Genomic DNA, 25180 nt, shown 5'->3' with positions numbered 1-25180 from the left:
GAAACGTGATGGTATGCATTTCTCCTCCTTACACGAGGCATCACAACGTTTCATCAGGCAACGCCGGTCAACTGCTGTTTGTGTATGAGAAATCGGTTGGAAACTTTGCTGCTATCATCACCTTGTGTGAATGCTCTGAAAAGCTAATCATTTGCATATCACAGCATCTTCTTCCTGTCGGTTAAAATTCGCGTCTGTAGCACGTCATCTTCGTAGTGTAGCAATTTTACTGGCCAGTAGTGTACGTTACGAGGCATCCCCATTGCACATTTGTTATAGCGGATATAACTGCAGTCGGCACGCTGCCAACCCCACGGAAGGGCCATTGTTGGCGGCATTGTGGCCGGAGCAGCGGCAGCGGCAGCAGCAGCGTGTGGATTCCCGGCCGGATATCCGCCTCGCTGTTTACGTTCTCTGCGCGCCGCGCGTGACGGATGCTGGCTGCTTGATGTAATGGCGGGTGGGGAGGGGGTAAGGGGAGGAGGGGGAGCGGCTTGCAGACGGCGCCTGACGCGCAATCCACAGGGGCGTCCGAGCCCCGGCGGACGGCTACCTGGAATCCGCGTGCAGGATACGGCATACCAAAGCTGGACGGGGTCATCCGGGAGCACGTGTGATTCACTGCTGACAGCCTTACCACTCTGCACAGGCAAACTGCGGTAAGTAATGCGTGCGGCTTAATCTGACATCTAACCTGTGGGTATCAGGCGATCTGTCCCTCTAGAATCGGCGCGTAAGAGTTCATTCATGACACGGAATAGGTGATTCAGATTGATGCCGCGCCTTTTCCCGAAAGCCTTCGATAAAGTTCCGTACAATCGTCTGGTAAACAAAGCACATCCGCATGGAATGTTAGAGTAGGAATACGGTTGTACTGAAGGCTTCCTTGCACACAGAACTCCCTATGTGAGGAGGTATCGTCAAAAGCAAAGGTAGCGTTTGGCATATCACAGTGTTGTGTGGTAGGGCCGTTATTATTCAGGGTGACTCTGAACCAGCTGGCCGGAGTGGCCGAGCGGTTCTAGGCGCTGCAGTCTGAAACCCCGCGACCGCTACGGTAGCAGGTTCGAATCCTGCCTCGGGCATGGATGTGTATGATGTCCTAAGTAGTTCTAAGTTCTAGGGGACTGATGACCTCAGAAGTTAACTCCCATAGTGCTCATAACCATTCGAACCATTTGAATCTGAACACCACTAATAAAATTTCGGAGGGTGTTCTGAGATATTTTTTCACTGTTTTGGTATTAAGGACCAGTGGTTTCCGGTAGTTAGTTACACAGTCTCATATATATTATTTCCCAAATCAAACCCCCGTTTTTCTCAGTGCTTTAATCGCACAGGAATGAATGAGGTATCGTTAGAAAGGTTTTTTAACCACACAGATTTTACGCTAAGCCGGCCGGTCTGGCCGAGCGGTTCCAGGCTCTTCAGTCTGGAACCGCGCGACGGCTACGGACGCAGGGTCGAATCCTGCCTCGGGCATGTGTGTGTGTGTGATGTCCTTAGGTTAGTAACGTTTAAGTAGTTCTACGTTTTAGGGGACTAATGACCTCAGATGTTAAGTCCCATAGTGCTCAGAGCCATTTGAACCATTTTTTACGCTAAAACGTACTGTTTGCGGAAAATTTTAAAATAAAAGAGACTTATTACTATCAGAGGCGAAAGGGTATCATGAATTCATGAATGTCCAGTTTCGTACCTACATTTTATGATGCTAACTAATCACAAGACTCCATTTTCATATGATTTTGTTGGAAATTCCATTTTATCTGTTTCAAAGTACTTATTAAGTGCATATTTTGCATACAGCATTGTCATAGACGATAAACGTGACCACTATGGTAGTCCATTATCTCTGCCCGTCGTACAAGCTGACTCTTGTAAACGAATATACTTTCCGAAATAACAAACAAATCTGTCATGGTCACCTGAAAATGTGAGTTGCCTATTGCTACTATGGCCTAACGTGCTTACTGTACTTCTAATTGTGGCGTATGGACAATTCCTAATCTCTGTCCGTCGTACAGTCCTCCCCGATAGCTGCATGGGAGCCGGCTCGGTGGCTCAGCGTGTTCGGTCAGAGGGTAACGTGCCCTCTGCAATAAAAAAAAAAAAAACTGAGTTAACAGATCAACAACGAACTTAAATGGATGTCTTACGACGTCCGCCCCGACCATATGCAACGAACTAAGGCGAACAAAATGGAAATTTTTAGCCGGCACGGTAGCTCAGCGTGTTCGTTCAGAGGGTTAGCTGCCCTCTGTAATAAAAAAAACTGAGTTAATCGAGCACCAACGAACATAAACGGATGTCTCGCGACGTCCGCACCGAGCAAATACAACGAACGAAAACGATCAAAATGAGATTTTTTTAAAAAAATGGGCAGCGTGACGGGTTGCCGTCCTACTGGCCCGGGTTCGATTCCCGGCTGGGTTGGGGGTTTTCTCCGCTCAGGTACTGGGTGCTGTGCTGTATTCATCATCATTTCATCCCCTCCCCGGCGCTCATTCGCCCAATGTGGCGTCGAATGCAATAAGACCTGCAGCAAAGCGGCCGGACCTGCCCCGTAAGGGGCCTCCCAATGACGCCAAACGTTCATTTCCATTTTTCTGTCGTACAAGCCGGGACAAACATAGGGAATGCAAAACACATTTTTGGGCACATGGAAATGTATGAGAAAGGATGTTTCATAAACTCATGATTATTATTTAACTTCGTTCGGTACTTTTTAAACATGTTTTTTCTTCATTGTCACAACTATCATTATCCTAAAAACTACACTCATTCCAGATCCAGTCAGTATTTAAAGCTATAAAAGTTCGAAAGTTTCGCATAAGTTGCCTGGTTACTGATTTATGATCTGAAGTGGTTTTTCAGAGAACGTCACAAGTCACAATTTTTTGTTGATTTACTTTAATTACCTAATAAAGCAACATGTTTCGAGGTTCTGATCTCATCTTCGAGCTACACTGGCAATACGAAAAAAGTTTAACACATGCACACACAAATATTAAAGCTGTTCTTTATAATCATGGAATGTGCTATGATAATCCTGTAGAGAAACAGAAGGGTGAGCTAACGTAAGGGAATACTTACTTCGTTTCTTAGTCTGCTCTTCACATATTTTCTTGAAAAACAATCATTCACTATGGTTATGTGAATCGCTGTCTTCTTGTGGTGTGTTCAGTTACATCCATTGCTATGACTCCTTGGATTTTCTTAATCACTGTTTATTATTTTGTAAAAGGCACTTAAAACACATCATCACAAGCAACGACTGTGCAGCAGAAACAAGATGGCTATTCCGTTCGTAATGACCCAAGAATATCGTGTGTTATATTGTATGTTAGGGGTTATTTCAGACAAATAATCAAGCTGTTTAAAAACCATAGACATCGTAATCACTAACAACTTAAGGAACGAACTAGAGCACGACATGTTAGAACCAGCTGAGAAACTGAGCAAGTTAGAAGTTTATAAAGTGAAATGCAGTAATTGCAACATCGATCAAACGGACATAAATTTTATAACTCGTTTTAAAGAACGTATATGGTGTTTCAGACCCAATAAAGCTGACCAATAGAAACAGAGAGGCCAAACAGGACACAGTGTTGCAGTAAAGAAAGACTTTACCCAAAGGACAGCACACACTAGAGAAGATCTAGTATGTCGACATCTTGGAGGAAATCGCTGAAAGTGGAAAGAAACGAGATCCGAGAGAAATTACAGGTTTCACGAACTCATGTTTCTTCAACTTCAATCCAATGTTGCTAAAACAGAGAACACGTAACAATTAAGAACATTTACGAATCTGTGTTTCAGTAGCCATATCTTATTAACTGTTTAAAATAATTTTATACTGTTGTTATTAACATCACAGTAGCTCTTACTGTGTTATGTTTTGCCCATCAACATAAAACATGAGACAGCAAAGTGTGCAGAAGACACTGCAAGTGAGAATCGACAAAGCAGTAGTTAAATCGAGATGATCTTTCCTCTAACCGCCATCTTGTACCCACTGCCCAATAGTGTCGATCGTGATGACGTTTTTGAAGTGTCGTTTGCATATCGAAGCAGTCAACTTAACACACTATAAGAAGAGAGCTATTTCAAATGACCAACGTGTGTGATTTTTTTTTAATTGTGTGAACGGCAGACTAACGAAGTAAATCTTACTTCATATTAGATTATCCTTCTCTTTCTCTTTATGTGAATCGCTGTCTTCTTGTGGTGTGTTCAGTTACATCCGTTGCTATGACTCCTTGGATTTACTTAATCACAACACACGCCAAGACTGTAAAGAACATTTTAATAGCTATGTGTACTTTCATGAAGCGTTTTTTGCATTGCCATTGCAACCTGAATATGATTTTTGTTCCTCAAAACACGTTGCTTCATTGAATAATTCAAGTAAATCAACAAAAATCGGTGACTGGTAGCGGTCTCGAGAAACTTTTTTTTAATTCTGTAAACAGTCATGTTCGATTAACAGGCAAAATGGCTTTAAATTTTAGTTATGATTTATCAACATGGCTTTAAATTGTAGTTATGATCGTTCTGGTTTTGTAGCCAAATTAAATGTCTTTCTGTGAAAATACCATCACAATAGTTAAAAAGAAAAGCAATTGTATGAATATTAAGCTCAGATGGGAACCCAGTACTAAGAAAAGAAGGGAAAGCTGAAAAGTGAGAGGAGTATATAGAGGAACTGCACAAGGGAAATTAACATGAAGGCAATATTACAGAAAGGGAAGAGGACATAGATGAAGATCAGATAGGAAGTATGATACAGCAAGAAGAATTTGACAGAGCTCTGGAACACTTAAGTCGACACAAGGGCCCTGGATACACGACAATCCCTCGGAACTACTGACATCCTTGGGAGAGACAGCCATAACAAAACTGTACCACCTGGTGTGCAAGATGTGAGATATGTAAAATACCCTCACATTCCAAGAAGAACGTAGTTATTCCAGTTCTAAAGAAAGCATGTGCTGACGGAGTTGAATATTGCCGAACTATCAGTTTAATAAGTCACGATTGCAAAGTACTAACACGAATTATTTACAGAAGGATGGAAAAATTGATAGAAGCCGACCTCGGGGAAGGTCAATTTAGATTCCATTTAGGAACACGAGAGGCAATACTGACCCTACGACGTGTCTTATAAGACAGGTTAAGGAAAGGTAAACCTACGTTATAGTATTTGTAGACTGGCAGAAATCTGATGACAATGTTGATTGGAATACTCTCTGAAAGTCAGAAGGTAGCAGGGGCAAAATACAAGGAGCGATATGTTATTTATGGCTTGTATAGAAACCAGATGGCAGTTATAAGAGTCGAGAGGCATTAAACGGAAACAATGACTGAAAAGGCAGTGAGACAGGGTTGTAGCCTATTCCCGATGTTATTCAGTCTGCACATTAAGTAAGCAGAAACATAAAAACCAAACAAAAATTTGGGAAATTTCTTGGAGAAGAAAGACAAACTTTGAGGTTTGCCAATGACATTGCAAAGGACTTGGTAGAGCAGTGGAACGGGATGTACGTAAGATGAACATTAATAAAAAGCAAAAGAGGGAAATGGAATGAAATCGAATTAAATTAGTTGATGCTGAGGGAATTAGAGTAGGAAACGACGTAGAGCGATATTAAATGTAGACTTGCAGTGACAAGAAATGTTTTGAGGAAGAAGAATTGTATAAAATTGTTGGGAAGTCTTTTCTGAAGGTATTCGTCTTGAGTGTAGCCTTATATAGAAGTGAGAAGTGAAACGATGACGATAAACAGTTCAGAGAAAAAGAGAATAGATGCTTTTTAAATGTGGTGCTACAGAAGAATGTTGAAGATTAGATAGGTACATCATGTAATAATTGAGGAGGTATTGAATGAAATTTGGGAGAAGAGAAATTTGTGGCATAACTTGGCAGAGAGGAGAGGTCGGTCGGTACGAAACATTCTGAAACAGCATGGGATCATCAGTTCAGTATTAGAGGGAAGCGTGGGGGATAGAAATAGGCGAGGGAGACCAAGAGATGAATACAATAAGCGTCTGCAATAATTATTCAGAGATGAAGAAGCTTTCACAGGATAGGGTAGCTTGGAGAGCTGCATCAAACCAGTCTTCAGACTAAAAACCGCCACAACAATAGCAATTGTTAAAATGACTGTATTATGCGGTCGTCAAAGCTAACACAGTAGGATCCGCTTCCCCTTAGTTCAAACGTACAGTGGTACATTTACGTCTACGTCTATACTCCGCAAGCAACCTCACAGTATTTAGCGGACAGCGAACTGTACACCTGTACCTCTGTTCGTCTTCTCTCCGCGCCTCCCCCCCCCCCCCCCACCACACCGCCCCCCCCCCACCACACCGCCCTCCCCCTCCCCCCCTGCCCACCTCGTAACTTGCCTATTTCTTTTGCAAATGACACGTGAGGGGAACGGTTATCGGCAAACCTCTACATCGGCTCTAATTTCTGTGATTTTATCGTTGTGATCATTTCGCGAGACTTGTACTATAAAGTAATCTCTTTGGCTATGAGGATAATAAATCTTTTTGTGTTGCATAGCACCGCTCTTGTAATGTCTACCACTGGAGTTTGAACTGCATCTCCGTAATGCTCTCGCGCCGACTGGCTGACCCAGTGACGATGCGCACCGCTCTTCGTTGGGTCTTCTCTATCTCTTCTTTTGATCCAAGCTGGTAATGGTCCCACACTGACCAACAACGCTGAAGAATAGAAACTACCTGGCAGATTAAAACTGTGTGACGGACCGAGACTCGAATTTGGGACCTTTGCCTTTCGCGGGCATATGCTCAACCATTTGAGTTACCCAAACACGACTCACGCCCCTTCCTCAGAGCTTTACTTCTGCCAGTACCTTGCCTGCTTACTGAAGAATCGTTCGTACAAGTATACTTTTAAGCCACTTCTTTCTTGGATAAGTTACGTATCCTTACGAGTCTTCCAATGAATCATAGTCTGGAATCTGATTTTCCTACAATCTATTTTATGTGGTGATTTGACTTCAGTTTTTCCCGGATGATGACTCCCGGGTGTTTTACAGTAGTTACTGTTTCCAGTGACTATTTTAATTTTTACCTATTTATGCATAATACACGTCATTTAAGTAATTTGAGACTCAACTTCCAGTCCCTGCGCAAGTGGTTGATTCTCTGTTGGTTTTCCCTTTTAGATTTTGTGTTTCACGGAATTCCAGAGCTCTTGTAATATTTTGTAGCTTTTTTAAAATTTTTATTTTATCCATTGGCGCACTATTAATGCAATATCATAACGTATTTAAATTTTGATAACTGGTCGAAGGGGCTAATTATTTGGAAACTGATACTTTTGTTTCTAATGAACTGATAGTGATGGGAGGAAAATAGCGATTCTTTTACAATTCTGTCTTCTGCAAAACAATGACTTCCTTTCACTAGTCACATTACAACACACGCTTCTATGGGTCTCACTTAATTCTTAATTTGTTTCTCGCCTACATCTTAAATTTGGTAAGTTATGTATTGATAGTGTGTTATATCATCACGGCAAAATTGCTCTGCACATTGCGTGCAGGTTTGATGCTCAGCATTGTTTCATGTTTTCATTAATACATACCAACATTTAGTGAATGCGTACACAAGCAGTATGTCCGCCCATTCTTCATCAGCAAACTTATCCATACTGCTATGTATCAAAGTTAACATACAGGTCACAGTCCCAGGAAACAAATCAGATAAAGAAATACTGAATGCGAGCTTGAGGTCGAAGAGTAAAGTGGGCATCACTGTTGTAAACGGCAAGTACTGTGAGTGGCTGGAACAAGTTTGTCTGCAAACACGACACACTACGGACCATCGAAATTTGCACTCTTGTGAAGATACTTTCAGTTCATATCAGTGCATTTCAGAATTCTGACCCATGCTCTTAAAGTGAAAATGGAGAGTGAAATGTGGGCTGCTAAGGCGAGGTTGGAAGCCCTAATAGAGAAGAATTTGAAAATCAAAATAACTAAACTGAAGAAAGAAAAAAAGAAAATGTAATCTAGGAATAGTATCTTTAATTCGCAATCAACGGCGCCTTAGGTGCTGGAGTTGAACCCAGCCACCGCTTAAATTTTGAATAAAAATCATCAGCAATGGCGACCAATGACTTCCATTATATGGAGTCACACTCGTTCTGCCAATGGCCTTGTCAAAGAAGGCGGGGGCAACCTCTTGGCCTTGGTAAAAGTAACAGCCCCTAAAAGGCTGAAGAATCAGCAGTATTCGCTTCAGTAGCTGCACGGTCAACATGGCAGATTGCTAATCAAAGAAGCCCAGGTGCGATGTCTGGCCAGCTCGGAAATTTTTTTCAACTTGGGAACTAGGTGTTGTGTTGCCCTTACTTTTGTATTCTAACTGACGTTACGGCCCACAAAAAAGCCAACAATTATCGACGACATGAGGATGCTAAAAGCAATGGAAACCACTGCACTAAAGGCGCACAATGTATATTTTCAAGATATGTGGCCTATAATTGAAAAATGCCATGACGATCTTCTCATTGCCAAAGGTTTGCTGATTAGTCCAAAATTCAGCTCAGTTGAGCTAAACAGGACAGAAATATTGAATAGTCAATGAAATATACATTCTAGGAGTTGGTGCATGCAGTGTCAGAAATTTGAACGTGGTAGGGAAGCTGGAATATCATGAAAATGAAATACTAAGGCTCAGTCTAGATCTAGTGGGGTCAGTGAAGTGGAAAGAAGATAAGTATTTTCGGACAGACATATACAGGGTAATATCATCAAGAGCAGAAACTGTAGTGGGATTCATTACAAATAGGAACAGTAGCCTCAGAAGTTGGGCAGACAAATATAGGTACCAGGAAGGTAACTGCAAACAAGCTTTATGCAACAGCAGAAATACTTCAACAGATGAAGGAGAAAATACAAAAAACGGCTAGGGAAAGATGGGACCCTAGCAATATAGGTCACCTAGGGAAGAAATTAATTTTAATTGCACAGAATCTAAGATGGCTGCAAGAAAAATGAAAAAATAAAACGAAAAAGAAACTGTGCTTGGAAATATAGATACTGCATACATTTAAGTCAAAACAACCTTTGGTGAAGTTAAAAGCAAGACTGGCAAAGTTAAGAGGACAATGGGAATTCTACTATTAAGTACAGAGGAGAGAATATATAGGTTGAACGATTACACTGAAGGCAGGTCTGATGATATGCCAGAAGAACGAATGGGAGTCAGCAGGGATGACATAAGGATTCCAGTATCAGAGTTCGAATTTGAGAGAGCTTCAAAAGACTTGTGATCAAATTAGGTAGAAGGCATCAATAACATGTCTTTGCAATCATAAAATCTTTGCAGGATATGACAACCAAATGACATTTCTTGATGGGTTGTAGAATCAATGAGACTGAAGATATACCATCAGACATTTCAGAAAATATCACCTACAGAATTCCAGATGTAACAAAGAGAGGTAAATCCAAGGCTCATACAGTCAGTTTAACAACTCATACCATTAGATGGAAATTGCCAACGAAACCCAAATTTTTGGGGTCAGTTGGCAATCTCCACCTACTACTACTACTGATCCCCCATTACTTGCTAAATGTTGGGTCTATTCAACTCAATTTGTTTTGATTAAAATTTAACTGACTAACATCAATAAACTTACCTACTAAATCATTAATGTTAACCCAATATAAAAGAAAAATTTCACACTAGAAGAAATCTAATATTATTTCATTTTTAAAAGTTAGTAAATTTTTTATTTTTCATTTTAAAAAAATACTTTTTTTTCTGTTAAGAAATAAAGCGATTATATGTTCTTTGAGTCTAGTACTATATTTCCAATGGACATAATCATCCTTTAAATTCATAACATCAATAAAATTTTCGAAAACATTTTTATCTTAAATCCCAATATATAATATGTATGTAATAAATGAAATTTTTGTCCATTTGTCATATAACACTAATGATGTTCTTTTAAACACATTCTATGTTAAGGATCTCAAACTCATCTAAAACATATAAAAGACACATCTAAACAGAATTTTTTATTTTTTATATACTTCAGAAAACTTTTTGTGTTTATTTTAATAATTGTCTTTGTTTGTAGACATTTATAAAAACCAATGTAAATTTTAATTTCTTGGCAGTTTATACATTTTTAAATTCATATATTCTTCATCAATTTTTTATGTTTTTTACATTTGTAAATGATGATAATATATTCGAATGTTCATCATTTGGTATTCATTTTAAACATTGTTCTACAACCATCTTTTGTATATTTCTGTGAAGTAAAACTATAAACTGACTTCACAAATTTATAATTTTTACAAATCTTAGATAGGATAACTTCCATTCATGAAGAAAAAAGAACTAGAAAAACAAAAAATTCTAATAATTATTGTTAAAAAATAATGTTTTTATTTTGTATTATAACATTTTTTTCGGGTGCCAAAAGTACCAGAGAATTGTTAAAACCAAGCCATTTAACAAAAGCTTTATCTTTTTTTCAACTAGGTACACATTTGAATAATTAATGTTTTGTAGTTCTTCATAAAAATGTCCTTTAACTTCTCTCTTTAAAATCTCTTAATTTCTATGTGATTGTATTAAACTAAATACACTTTTTATTTTCGAAAATTTCTGTTGAATAATTAACTATGTAGCCATTATCAGAAATTATTTCTTATTTATTTAGTTTAATGTTTTTATATTTTGGGTTATTGTACACAGCAATTTTTCTTTAAATAATTTCTTTCAGTACCTACTATTGGTTTCATTTTTATTGTCGAATATTTTATATTGTTATATCCACAACAAGGTTTTTAACAAATTGACATGCTTATAATTTCCTTGAAGAGAAAATTTTTTACACATTTTCTCTTTTAGTATTCTATTAAATCTTTCAACAACAGACACTTTTAACTCTGTAAAAGTTGGAAATGATTAATTTTTATATTTTTTCATAACTTCTTGAAATTCTATACTATAAAATTCTTTTCCATTATTTCTTTGCAATTTAGTTGATCATTTATGACTTAAATTTTTCTTAAGAAACAGTGTTGTGTTATCTTTAACTGGTATAGCCAAAGCATATTTTGAAGAGATATCAATTACAGTTTATAAATATTTATAACCTTCATTCATTTTCGAAATTCCTTTCAAATTATTTGAATCCATCTCTACTAGATCAGCTTGCCATAAATCGTCTATTCCTAAAGAATTAACATTTCTTCTTGTAAATTTTTTTCTTACCAGTTACATAATTCATAAATTATTTCTTCTCGAGTATTTGGCTGTGAACAGTGACTGCTGAGCCAGTCGTCACACTGAGGCCCATTATCTATAATTTTTTAAAGAAATTTACTATTGTTAGTTTTACATACTGAAAAAATACCTTCAATACTTCGTTTTAAATTTTTTGTTGTTATTCTGTGTGGATAATGTGTATCAGTAAATTTTTTACATTTTAAAAATCAAACATCATTGTGTGAAAACGATACACAAATTTGATTGAAAGTTTTTCAGTAAAAATTTTTGTAACTTTTTTTAAGTAAGGTAATGCTACAAATTATAAATTAATAAAGTATGTATTTTAGTTTCTACAACAATTTTTTTACTATCATACTGACAGACTATCTTTTTATTTAGTTCCAATGAATGAATTTCAAGTTTCTCATTTCATATTAATTTTATAGTTCTGTATTGTACTTTACCATTAAATAAACAATATTTTAATCTTGTAATCATATTTTATTTTTAACGACAGATTTTCCTACTCTTGTTGTTGTTTTATCTTCCTTATCAACATTGTAAGGTTATATTTTCGCTCTTAAATCACAAAAATTTTTCACAGATTTTCCTTTACATTTAACTTTCATTTTACTACTTTTTTGTTTAATAAGGATGTATTATATATATTTTATTCTGGATATCGCTTCTATCAAAAGTAATCAATCATTGATTTCAAATATTTATAAGAATCTATAGTTTTTAAAGTACATATGTAACTCTCAGTAGCTTGATAACCAAGTTCAGTATTTTCTACAGATTTGGGTTTCATAACATTATAAATGAAAATCATACATTGTTGGTTTTGATAAGTCGAGTACACCCATACCAACTTAAATAGGCCTATGAAAGTTCTTATATTTAAATGGACAATTTATAATTTTTATTAAATATTGTTCTATTTTAAAATTTGTGTTAGCTATTAATCTATCACGTTTATCTGGATTTGAGACTAATTTTGCATTGACCATGTTACATATATTTTAAATTGTTTTTCCAAATACTGAATTATACGCCAATTTACTGAAATATTTCTCAAAATGATATGTTTTGTCTTTGTTTTCATTTCTATATTTAAATTTAGATGCTTTTATATCTTAAAACTTAAATTTAACATTCCTATAATGAACAAAATTATTATATTTATTATCGAAAGTAGTTAGTAACTTTTTCTTCAGTTTGTGGAAAAATTTTGTTTTTAGAGGCTAATCTTAAATCTTTATGTAAATTGTGTAAATATTTTGGGTGTTCTAAGTCAACTTCAAAAATGTAACCAATTCTAAATGTATGTCAAGTTTTTAAAATTCACAATATAGTAAATATTGACTCATACCATTACCACATAAATTATATTCATCTAAATATGCTATATAATTCGATATCTTATTTTCATTAAAATTTTACATAAATTTATCGCTTGCTTTAATATATAATTTGCAACATTGGGATACACCTATTCTTATTCATGTTCCAAGCCATTAAAATGACATCATAATTGTGTGATAATTCAATTGTTTGGTTAGCCTTTTTCCACATCACGTCAGAAGATTAACTAGGTGCTGTATATAACCAAGATGGATCTAAATCACATGTTTATACACATGTTTTTCTACAATTTACTAAAACATCAGCTAGTAATGAAAAATCAGTTTTTATACGTATTTCATGATACACTCCTAATTTTTTTATATTTATTTTTACTCAAATTAGTATAGAATGATGATGTCCCTCTTCACTAATATCACATCCATTCATTATAAAATTCTTACTTAATGTAGGTTTCGTTTTTTTTTAATTTTTATCAAGTATCAATATAATCATTAGTATAAACCCCGGGTTGAATTACTGAATTTATTAGCTCAGCTGAAAAATTTTCTCTAATAATTTTCTTTTGTTTCTTTCTTAAAACTGAAAAGAGTCTAACAGGGCCTGAAGCCAAAATTCTATATGTATCAATAAATCTTATTTCTGTTTTTCACCAAAACTAATATATTTAATTTCATTATTTGCTACTTAACATTCCTTTTTCAACATAACAAAGTTCTTGATTCATGTTGTCAGTACTTGATAGTAAGAGAATTTTTGGATCAAGTTGACAATTATCTATTTTTAATAATATATGTTCAAAGCCTGTGTAAATAACAAAAGGAGCTTTTTGGATAAATTATTAATTTTTACATTCTTTGTATTAATCTTATTCTGGTAGTCCTACTTTTACCAGTTTATTAATTAAGCAATCATTTAGATGGTTATCTAATTTTTATTATGAAACTGTAATAAGCATAATCATAAATAAATTATTGGTGCTCATTTTTTAAATTTGAATTGAAACAAGTTTAGATAACCATTTTATTCAACTGTAGTGTGAATTACTTTCATTTTCATATATATCATTTATTAACATGTTATTCTCTCTTTGAATTTGTTACTTTTAATGGTCAAACCTGATATTTTTCATCGAAAGAATAAATAATAGGCACATTACATTTAATCTCAGTTTTTAGAATATCATCAGTTTCATTGAGAACATAATTCCATTAAAACATCAGTCAATTTTTGATTGCATCATAAAGTTGTTCTCAACTAAATACATCAACTTATGAACCCAGTCTTGTCATCTGTAGGAGGTTTTAATTTTCTGCTTTGATATGAAGAAATCTCCAGCTGAATCTCATAAAAAACTGGGTTCGACCTATGATGACACACCTGTTAGTGACAGAACTTCACAGAAAATGGTTTCCATGCTTCAAGTATGGTGATTTTGATGTTGATGACTGGCATGGTTGTGAAAGAGACAAAGCTATGGATGCAACTGTAACCAATGGGAACAATCACAGGAGATTGTTATGAAAAGCAATTGATGTGTTTGAGCATGCGCACTGAAAGACAAACTGCCACACTACAGCGATAAATATGAAATAATGATTTTGCAGCATGTCAATACATCACCCTATGTGAAAATCCAATCAATACATATTTGGAAACGTTGAAATGGGAAGTTCTACCCAACCTGCTGTATTCTCCAGATATTTCTCCCTCTGACTGTCACCTTTCTTGATCTATGACACTCAACCTAGCTGACTAGCATCTTCAGTCATATGAACAAGTGCAAAATTAGATCGATTCATGGCTTCCCTCAAAACATGCAGGATTCATATGATGCCCTAAAGTTATGAGAAAGCAGTGGGCAACGATGGCCAATACTTAGAATCGTAATTTTTTTGTAAGATCTTAACAATATAGTTTCGAACTACAAAAAAAAAAACGGCGGAAGCAAAGTTCTAGACCTAGTAGATAATGTTTTTTTTAAAAACTTTTATAGAATTTCAGTATTTAAAAACGACCAGAGTTGAAAGCTATCAATTTTATTCTTTCCCTGTTAATGAAAAACTAAAGATAATTAAACATTTCTAATATAAATATATAAATTAATATAAATATTCTGGTTGGTGGGGCTCATCCTAATCATTCTCAATTACATATGAAATGTATAGCCCGACAGATCAGATTACCCTACATATAATTGAAAATCTAGTAAAAAGTTAATTGGTAATTGTGTTACAAAATTGTTTGATTTTGTAACTAGAAAAAAGGATGTAATTTCTCCTCAATGATAGATGATCCTTTTATTTCTCTGCCAGTTCACTTCCTGATACAATTTATATTGGCATCTAATACTTAATAATGCCAAAATAAAAGGAAATTATGTACTTTAACCATTAGAAATGTTTGGCATTGCGTTTGTAGCTTATAAAAAATTTGTGGAAGGAAATTTAACTGTAATTTCACTTTCAGTTCTAGAGCTGGAGAAGCTATTCTTAGATTTTCACATAAAATCGATGCTTGAGTTGATAGAAAGGTATATTACCAGACGATGGGAAAATTGTTACTGAAAATATTGAAATTGAATTACCTATTGTTAAATATGATACCAATGATGAACTAGAATTGGAACAAGAAAGATTAAAGAATCCTAAAATAACAAATCTATCTTTGAATTAGAAACTACAGAAATTGCCAGAACCAGAAATAAAAATAATTTTAAGACAGATGTAACAAATCATTATAATTGAACAGAATTTGGTGTTCCTTACTTTATTTTTGTTGTGTTTCAACCAAGAAGTAAAAATATTTTGGTGGTTGATCATCATGATTTGATAATGTTAAAATATGAATATTTATTTAAAAAATGGAAGAAAGGAACTTTTTCCTCAAGAAATGTGGAATAAGATCAATCAAATAATTTTTTAAAACCTTATGATTCATTTCATGGTTTTAAATGAGAAACACAATTAAAAGGAGATACTGATATAAATCCATGTTAGTTCAACATAAATTACCCTATTTTTGTTTTAAGTATGTGCAGAAAGATAAATATTGCAGCAATTAAAAAAACTATGAAATTTTTTCCTAGTTTTAATTATAAAATTCTGAATGATACTATAGCTTGTTTAAGAATTAACTCACGATGTTCAACATAGAATATTAATTGAGAATGTCTTTAAATTATTTACAATTTTTGTTTATTTGCATTAGAAGACTTTAATAATAGTACATAAACAAAAATATAAACTCATAATATTTTTGCTAAATGATTAAAGTTTTTCTTATTTCACCAGAAATTAAAAAATGTGGTCAATTTTTGTATTTATATGAAAATTCACAATTTTTTTAAATTATAAAACCCGGAGAGTTTGTCTTTTCTATTCCCATATTTCTAAAAAAAATTTATTAAAACTAAAGTCATTAGTTTATTCATCATAATATTCTTCAACATAATCAATAGTATCATTATGTACTATATTATTTGATTGTTCTACAATTAAAGACGGTTTAAAGTAATATTTGCAAGTATGACATTTAGCTTGTTTCACTCTTGGCTTCTTGTTTATATCAAGTAAAATATTTTTATCAAATTTGAATTCATCTCTTATATTAGTCATATTTGTATTTGTAATAATATGTTAGATTTTAAATCGTGGAAAAAGATTTGAGAGAGTTAATTTACAAGATTTTTTGTAATAATTTATGTAGAAAAATTTTATTAGATTTTTAAGACTGAAAAATAAAAAAAATATTAGGTTTTAAGAATGGAAAAAATATTAGTTATTTAAAAAGTGAAAACTCCCATTATTAAAAAAATTAAAAATCGAAACATGTTCATAGGATTTGATGACCTAGAAAAAAGTTGTCTAATTTAAAATAGTACACTACGCATGAAATTTTGAGAAAAATGGTAGTAAGCAATAGGGAGAGATGAGGAATATACAGTTTGTACAAAAACCAAGAGGGAACAATGAGCAGACATGAACAAAGGGCTGGGATTATAATGACAGTAAGACAAGGATGTATACATTCGTCTCTGCTGTTGAATTACAGGGTTCACTGATGAGTAGGAGAAATAAAATTAGTAATAAACTTAAAATCGAAATTGGTGATCACAAAGTAGACAAAATGAAGTAATTCTGCTGCCTTTGAAGCAAAATAACTCTTGGTGAACAAAGCAAGGAGGACATAAAATGCAGACTAAAACTGGGAAAGAGGGCGAGAAATCTACTCGTATCAAACATAGGTCTTAATGTTTGGAAGAAATGTTAGAATGTGTGTTTGGAGCACAGCATTGTATGTTAGTGAATCATAGACTGGGGAAACCAGAAGAGGAAGTATTTGGGATGTGGTGTTGCAGAATAATGGAGAAATTTAAGAGGACTGACAACTGATAAAATGAGAAGGTTTTCTACAGAGTTGTTGAAGAAATGAGCATGAGAAAACACAAGAAGAAGGGACAGGATAACAGGATGTTTGTTAAGATGTCAGGGAATTGACTCCATGATACTGGAAGGAGCTGAGGAGGGTAAGAACAAAAGATAGAGACTGGGATACATACAACAAATAATTGAGGATATAGCGTGCAAGTGCTACTCCAAAATGAAGATATTGGCATAGAAGACAAATTCGAATGGATTACCGTAGTGACAATATACTGGAACATGGACTTTCTCAGCGAATTCCCTTGATAAAATATTTTCGAGTTATTAGCCAAGTCGCTTCGCAACGTTATGATGAGTTTTGTTCTCATCATCTTCAGGTGAAATGACGGTTTTGTGTCCAGTTCTTTCCTTTACGGCCACTGGCCTGTACTGCTCTGCTGAGGGTCCAAAGGAAGGACCAATTACATGCCTTCGGGATAGATGATGCTGCCAGTGGTTGTGGGAGGGGGGCAGGGGTGGAACCATGACTACGAGTGTACGAGGAATGTTATGAAAGGCAGGAAATATTTTTGGTACACACCCAACGTGGTTAAATAGCTGTGTTAGAAAACTGATATGTAAACAAAGGCTGGCCGCGGTGGTCATGCGGTTCTAGGCGCGCAGTCCAGATCCGTGCACCTGCTATGGTCGCAGGTTCGAATCCTGCCTCGGGCATAGATGTGAGTGATGTCCTTAGGTTAGTTAGGTTTAAGTTGTTCTAAGTTCTAGGGGACTAATGACCACAGCAGTTGAGTCCCATAGTGCTCAGAGCCATTTGAACCATTTTTTTTGTAAACAAAGAGAATAACATCACAGATTCCAGGGAAGTCAAAACCTAGTAACAAAGAAAAGCTGAAAGAAACGAAAATGAGCTTAAGGATAGCAATGAGGGAATCTTTAAATGACTTTGAAAGTAAAATTTTGTCTACCAATCTGAGTAAAAACCCTAAGAGGTTTTGGTCATACACAAAATCGCTAAGCAGTTCGAAATCCTCTATTCAGTCACTCTGAGACTATACTGGCGCCGAATTGAAAGACGATAGACAAAGGCCAAAACACCAAACTCGATCTTCCGAAATTGTTTTACCATGGAATATCGTAGCACAGTCCCTCCTTTCAAACAAACCTAATGACGTCGGAGTGACAGATATTGAGAGAGCCGATCGCGGAACAGAAAGGCATCTTCAATTGCATAGTAATGGAAAGGCATCAGGGTTAGATGTGAGAAACAACTTGCTCCTCTTCTAGTAGCAGTTTATCGTAGATCACTGCAGCAACGAAGAATACATAGCGACTTGGAAAAAGACAGGTTATTACCGTTGTCACGAGAGATCGCAGGACAGATACACATAATTGTAGGCTTCTATTATTGATGTCAACCTGTTGTAGACTCATAGAACATGTTTAGTGCTGATGTATCATGATGTATGAGGGCTATTCGGAAAGTGTGGAACGATCGGTCACGAAACGGAAACCACTGTGAAAATCCGATGAGACTTTTCACAGACGTTTTAGGCAGTGTCTCTAGTATGCCCATCGACCGCGTCAAGACGCTCTTTTCAGTTTTGAGCGCACTGTGAGCCAGTAAAAGTGCCTAGAACAACATTGTCTCCCGCCAAGTAGGAGGGCCCGCTGAAAGGCTTCGCCTTAATGAATGCTACCCACCTAACACAACTGCCACACACTTCCTTCTTCATGACAATTCTCAGCCACACTCTGAAGGGGCAGTAGACGCTCCTGCAGCCCAATCGATGGGAAGTGTTCGATCACCCATAACACAACCCTAATTGACTTGTCCTGAGGATCATCTCTGTTCACATGAAACACTGGATACGAAGACAACACTTGGGCGCAGCTGCGCGCTGTAGATCAGCATAGAGAATTATCAGAAAACACAGGCGGCTGCCTTCTACGACGACGGTGTTGGAAATTTGGTATAACGCTCCGACAAATGTTTAAGTCGGAGCGACAACTATGTGGAGAAGTACCAGGAAGGTGTAGCTAAATGTGCAAAGAAAAAAAATTTCATTGTGGTTTCCATTTCATGATCGATCGTTCCTCACTTTCCGAACAACCCTCTTATTAAAAGAACGAAAATTTTCTCGATAAAAAGGAACATGGAATCCGCAAATATATATCTTGGAAACTCAGCTCGCTCTGTTCCTCTATGAGACACACAGCGCAGTAGACAACGGTGCTCAGTTAAATGGCATGTTCCCTAACTTCCTGAAGGCATTTGTCACCGTCCAAAAAAATGCGAGCTTACCAACTACCGGACCAGATTAGCGACTGGATTCAAGACTCCCTTGTAGATAGACTTCTACATGTCGCTCTTAACGGAACAAAATCGACAGATGTAACGGTAATTTCTTGAATACCTCAAGGATGTGATAGGGTCGTTACTGCTTACAATGTATATGAATGATCTAGTAGAAAGAGTCGGAAGCTCTTCGCAGATGATACGGTTGTCTATATGAACGTAGCAAAGGCAGAATACAGTGTAGATTTCCAGATGCAGAAGATATAAAAATGGTGCAGTATCGAGCAGTTGACTCTAGCCGTAAATAAATGTAACATAATGCCAATACATAGGGGAAAAAATGGTTCAAATGGCTCTGAGCACTATGGGACTTAACTTTTGAGGTCATCAGTCCCCTAGAACTTAGAACTACTGAAACTTAACTAACCTAAGGACATCACACACATCCATGCCCGAGGCAGGATTCGAAGCTGCGACCGTAGGGGTCGCGCGGTTCCAGACTGTAGCGCCTAGAAATGCTCGGCCACCACGGCCGGCACACAGGAAAATAAATTCAGTAGTGTACAAATACACTATTGATGGAAAATTTCTAGAAAAAATGTCTACTATAAAATACCTAGGAGTAACTCTCTAAAACGACCTTAATTGGAATGGCCCCGTAAAACAAGTAGTAGGAAATAAGACAGGTGTTCACCAGTCTTGAAGGGTAGGACTCACAGAAGACAGAGAATATCCTACGAAGTGCGTCACGTTTCGTCACGGATTCGTTTACTCGGCACGAGAACGTTACATAGATGGCCAACAGATTCCAGACGCAGATGTTAGGAGAGAGGCGTTGAGAATCACGGACAGGTTTGCTATTGAAATTTCGACAGAGCATTTTCCTCTCATATACATCTCACGAAATGACCACTACGAGAAAATTCGAGAAACTAGAACTATTTCTGATCAGATGCTTACCGACAATCATTCTTCCATGCATCATTCGCAAGTGGAACAGGAAAGAGGGACCAGTTTGCGGTACCGCACTTACCATCCGCCACACACCATTAGGTGGTTTCCGGAGTATTATGTAGATGTAGAAAAGAGTCCAGGCGTCGATCTTAATGCTTCCTGTCTATTCAGGCAACCTCCTCCGCCTCTTCCGCCTCTTTTACATCAGAATGTTCCTGATATATTATTCATAATGGGAGATCCATTATAGAGCTCAACTGTAAATCGCTGTCCCGGTTGACAAGATCGTAATCGCGTTTCCACAGCCTCTTTGATGACTGAATTCCATACCTTTGTCGTCTGCAGCTCGTGGTCGTACGGTAGCGCTCTTGCTTCCCACGCCCGGGTTCCCGGGTTCGATTCCCGGCGGGGCCAGGGATTTTCTCTGCCTCGTGATGACTGGGTGTTGTGTGATGTCCTTAGGTTAGGTAGGTTTAAGTAATTCTAAGTTCTAGGGGACTGATGACCATAGATGTTCAGTCCCATAGTGCTCAGAGCCATTTGAACCATTTGAACCACTACCTTTGTCTGTTCAAAAACAAACATGTGTCCTTGATTGATGCTATGCTCTGCCACTGCGGACTTGTCGGTCTGGATGAGAAGAACGCTCCTCACATGTTCTGAACAGCGCTGCGATATTCATCGCTCCGTCTGGCCGATGTTCTGCCTACCACACCCTCAACTGACGCTGCAGATTCCAGGTGACCTCAGCACTAGTAGTCATTTTCTGATATACACTGATAGGGTAAGACGCCCCTAACACCCATAGGGGTGGAGGACTATCGTCTCCATCCTTGTCTTGTCCCATCACCCTGCTGCGTCGGAAATGTTATGGGGGTCGAAGTAGTGTTAGTAATGTGGGTGAGCGGATTCCCTTCCTGAGACTGTGCTTCCCCCAGCGACGGAATTCATGTACCTTACCAGTGTGCACCTACAGCAAGCGCAAGTGTGAGACCAGAATAGATTTCTTTTATTTCCATCTATGATCACAAAATTTTTCGTTCTTAGACTACCGGTTTCGGTCAGTGGTGACCATCTTCAGGTCTGTGTTGAATCGTTTCCTGATTCAATGAAGCCATAAAGACCTCGTCAACAAATGCATACATAATGACGATGGCACTATGGCTTGATTATACTAGAGTACAAAAAGAAAAGAAAAGAAAAACACTTCTGAAGATGGTCATGCTGGCCGAAACGGATAATTTAAGGACCTATGTTTTATGAACGTAGACGGAAACAAAAGAAATTTATTCTGCGCTTTCTGTATCACTATTTTATTCGCGGCTATGTCACTGATTGTGGAATGAAAACTGAGATCGTTTTCGAAATGTTTGCTCATGGTGTAACAAAGGGAGGACGCGGAAATCAGTCCAGTATTTGCCTTCTTGGATGTTGGAAACAGTCTGAATACCACATCCAGGATGGCCAGTACGCCGACCGTTGCGTTTTTTTCTCAGGCGGATTAGATGAGAGGCCGGCGAGCCCCCCGTGAATCCCGGAAAAGGCGCGTGAACGCACTCGTCTCTCTGGGTAGAGAGGTTTGTGAAGGTGATGAAACACGAACGCAACGGAAACGAACTACATTACTGTTGAATGCATAGTTTTCGAAGTTACGTGGTTGACGTTCATGGTTATAGAACTAATTGTTTTTTGTTGTCAAATAGAATGGGTTCTATTTTTACCCATGCAATGAGAATCAGAATTCGACCAGATAGCTATTTTCGAGTCACGCTATCAGTTTTCTATTTCTCCAAAAAGATGAAAAGCTTGTGCAATTTTCACAGGGTGTATGATCAACGCACCTGACTGTCTGGCCGAAGACACACGTTCAATTCCTTGTATCGTCAAGGCTTTTTCGTTTTTTTCCTGGATAGGCGTCCACTCAGCTTGTAATCGCAGATGAGGAGCTGCTTGTTGAGAAATAGTTGCAGCTGTTTCGAATGTCGACATTAGCGCCATGGAAAGTGGTAAAGCCCCCGTTATGGAGGTCCAGTGACGCATCGCGCATAGAATGAATCAACTTTTGGTCAGCAGAATAATCTATTGCCACGGACAACGACGGCACGAAGTTTAGAGCCGTTCTAATATTGCAGTCTTCTGATGCACTGCCACAGCCTTCAGGAGGGAAGGAGTTGAGGTGTCATGCTCAGTGGTGTTAATGTAAGGTAAATGTATGCGGCCCATTTGATGCAGTCACGTTGGCTTTCGTTCCACAAAGCAATAGCTTTCCACACCCAAAAGTCACTGTTAATAAGCGCTACACAAAACAATTTTAAAAACTCTTAGTTTGTCTCTAATATCACAAACTATCACAGTTCCCAAATCATATCTAAAATGGACGTAATGAGGTTAATAAGCATTACCAAAGAGAACAACAGAACATAGAAGGAAATGTACCACGTTATAAAAATCTGTCATAGTACTTAAATCAGTCATGTTACTTAAATTACGGGGTACAGTTTCTCTTGTAGATTGGAATAATTACCACACGCCTTTTCCATCTTTTCTTTTCCTTATGTATAAGCATGTTTCCCCTAATAGTTTTAAGCAACTTCACTGGTCTATAATGAAAATAAGAATTGTCCTAACTATTTGCTTAACTACTATAGATTTAATGAATTTTCTTTTATTCGGGGCCACAGTCGTAAAGTACTTTTGGAAAGATATCGTTGCAACCATTTGACTGTAAGTTTTTATTACTCATTATCGCAATTTCGGCTGTAGAGCTGTGTTCAAGTGCAAAGGCGAAAAATATGAAGTAAGTATCAGAGCTGTCTGAACGAAATGCCGTCGTCGAAATATCAGGAATGTTTGGATATGTGTTGCAATATTTCGACGGTAACATGTTGTTCACGTATGTTGGAAATTTACGTTTTTCATTTTTGCAATTCAAAATGGCTCTACCGCTCAAAATTGCGGGAGTGAAATAAATTAAACATAAAACCTCATAGTCGAATGACGGCAATAATTTACTTATCAAAATATAAAATTTTTGTTTTGATACTATTGGATTCAGAAATGTTTCACAACACCACGTTTAGCTTATCTCATTTTTTATATGTATAGTATAACAAATGTAACAGAAGTAATTGTACGAAATACTACCATTTAAGTTCAGACGGTTTAAATCCAAATACTTACGGTTAATAACATAACTTTTGTAACAATAAATTCCTTTACAAGACCACTAAAGGTGACTGAAATAATTAGGTGAAACGTATTTGATAAAGAAAATTAAATTCAGCTATAAATACGAGTTCCGCTTATTATCTAGAAGATAAGCAAATTTAAACTGGAGACTAACGACTGCAAAACATAAAAAATTAAATGACAAGTTTATCTATCGAACTCGCCGTCAATGAAACTCAGAACAGACACCTCTATAGAATTCACCAGAAGCGATGTTCAGAGCTGATTGTACGAAGTACGTCTGAGTAGTTCAGAGAATGATACAGTGAAACAAATAAAATAAAAGTCACAAAAAGCTTTATACGCCTTCAAAGTAATATCCACACCCCACAACACATTTTGACAACATTCATAAAGCAGCTGGGATCTCGCCTATGAATCTATTTTTGAAATCTATATCTACATTTACACTTTGTAAACCTCTGTCAGATGCCTGCCAGGGGGTACTTTCGATTGAACCACATGTTATGGTCATATATGAGGCGTGGGAAGCAGAATTTGCTTAAATGCCTCTGTGCCTGCTGTAATCAGTTTCGTCTTCAACGTATCTATCGGAGCAAAACAAATAGAGTTACACTGATATGACAAAAATCGTGCGATATTTACATCTACCTAAGGCGCTGCAGTCATGTACTGTGCGGCTGGTCCCGGCGGAAGTTCGAGTCCTCCCTCGGACATGGATGTGTGTGTTTGTCCCTAGTATAATTTCGGTTAAGTAGTGTGTAAGCTTAGGGACTGATGACCTTAGCAGTTAAATCCCATAAGATTTCACACACATTTGAATATTTGTTTCTACATCTACATGGACATTCCGCAAATCACACTTAAGTGACTGGCAGAGTTCCTTTTGTCCGGCGTTGTGCAGCAGTTCAACCTGGCAGGGACTCAACGAGTCGTTGGAAATCCTCTGCAGAAATATTGATCCAAGCTGCCTCTATAGCTATCCATAATTACGAAAGTATTGCCGGTGTGGGATTTTGTGCACGAAGTGACGTCTCGATTGTATCCCATAAATGTTCGATGGGATTCATGTCGGGCGATCGGGATGGCCAAATCAATCGCTCGAACTGTCCAGAGAATTCTTCAACCGTGAACAGCTGTAGCCCGTTGACATGGAACTTTGTCATCCATAAAAATCCCATCATTGTTTGTGAAGTCCATGATTGGTCTCCAGGGAGCCTAAAATATCCATTTCCAGTCAAAGTTCGGTTGATTAGACCATAATACTCTGCGCATTGCATGTAAACATAGCCCACACCATTATGGAGCCACTGACAACTTGCACAATGCCTTGTTGACATCTTGAGTCCATGGCTTCGTGAGGTCTGCGCCCGTCTCTAACGCTACCATCAGCTCTTTACACAATCAGCTCTTACCAACTGAAATCGGGGCCCATCTGACCATCTGACCATTTCTAGTAGTCTTGCGTATAACCGATACAATCACGAACCCAGGAGATGCGCTGCAGGCGATGTCGTGCTGTTAGCAAAGGCACTCGCGTCGGTCGTCTGGTACCATAGCCCTTTAATGCCAAGTTTCGCCGCACTAAAAAATGTTCAAATTTCTGTGAATTCCTAAGGGACCAAACTGCTGAGGTGATCGGCCTCTAGATTTGCACACTACTTATACTAACTTATGCTAATGACAACACACACACCATTGCCCGAGGGAGGAC

The 25180-nt window shown here is 37.3% G+C and overlaps 1 long non-coding RNA gene across 1 annotated transcript in view; it reads left to right on the top strand.

The window, feature by feature from the left end:
* Positions 1-528: 528 nt before the first annotated feature.
* LOC126279140 (uncharacterized) overlaps positions 529-25180 on the top strand; it is a 255033-nt gene continuing 230381 nt past the window's right edge. The window contains exon 1 of the long non-coding RNA XR_007550791.1: positions 529-659. This is a non-coding gene — a long non-coding RNA (uncharacterized LOC126279140). The remainder of the gene's footprint in view (positions 660-25180) is intronic.

Source organism: Schistocerca gregaria, chromosome 6 (assembly GCF_023897955.1).
Source record: "Schistocerca gregaria isolate iqSchGreg1 chromosome 6, iqSchGreg1.2, whole genome shotgun sequence".
Lineage (NCBI taxonomy): Eukaryota > Metazoa > Arthropoda > Insecta > Orthoptera > Acrididae > Schistocerca > Schistocerca gregaria.
The sequence above is the reverse complement of the archived record's forward strand: the minus strand, read 5'-3'. Positions and strand labels throughout refer to the sequence as shown.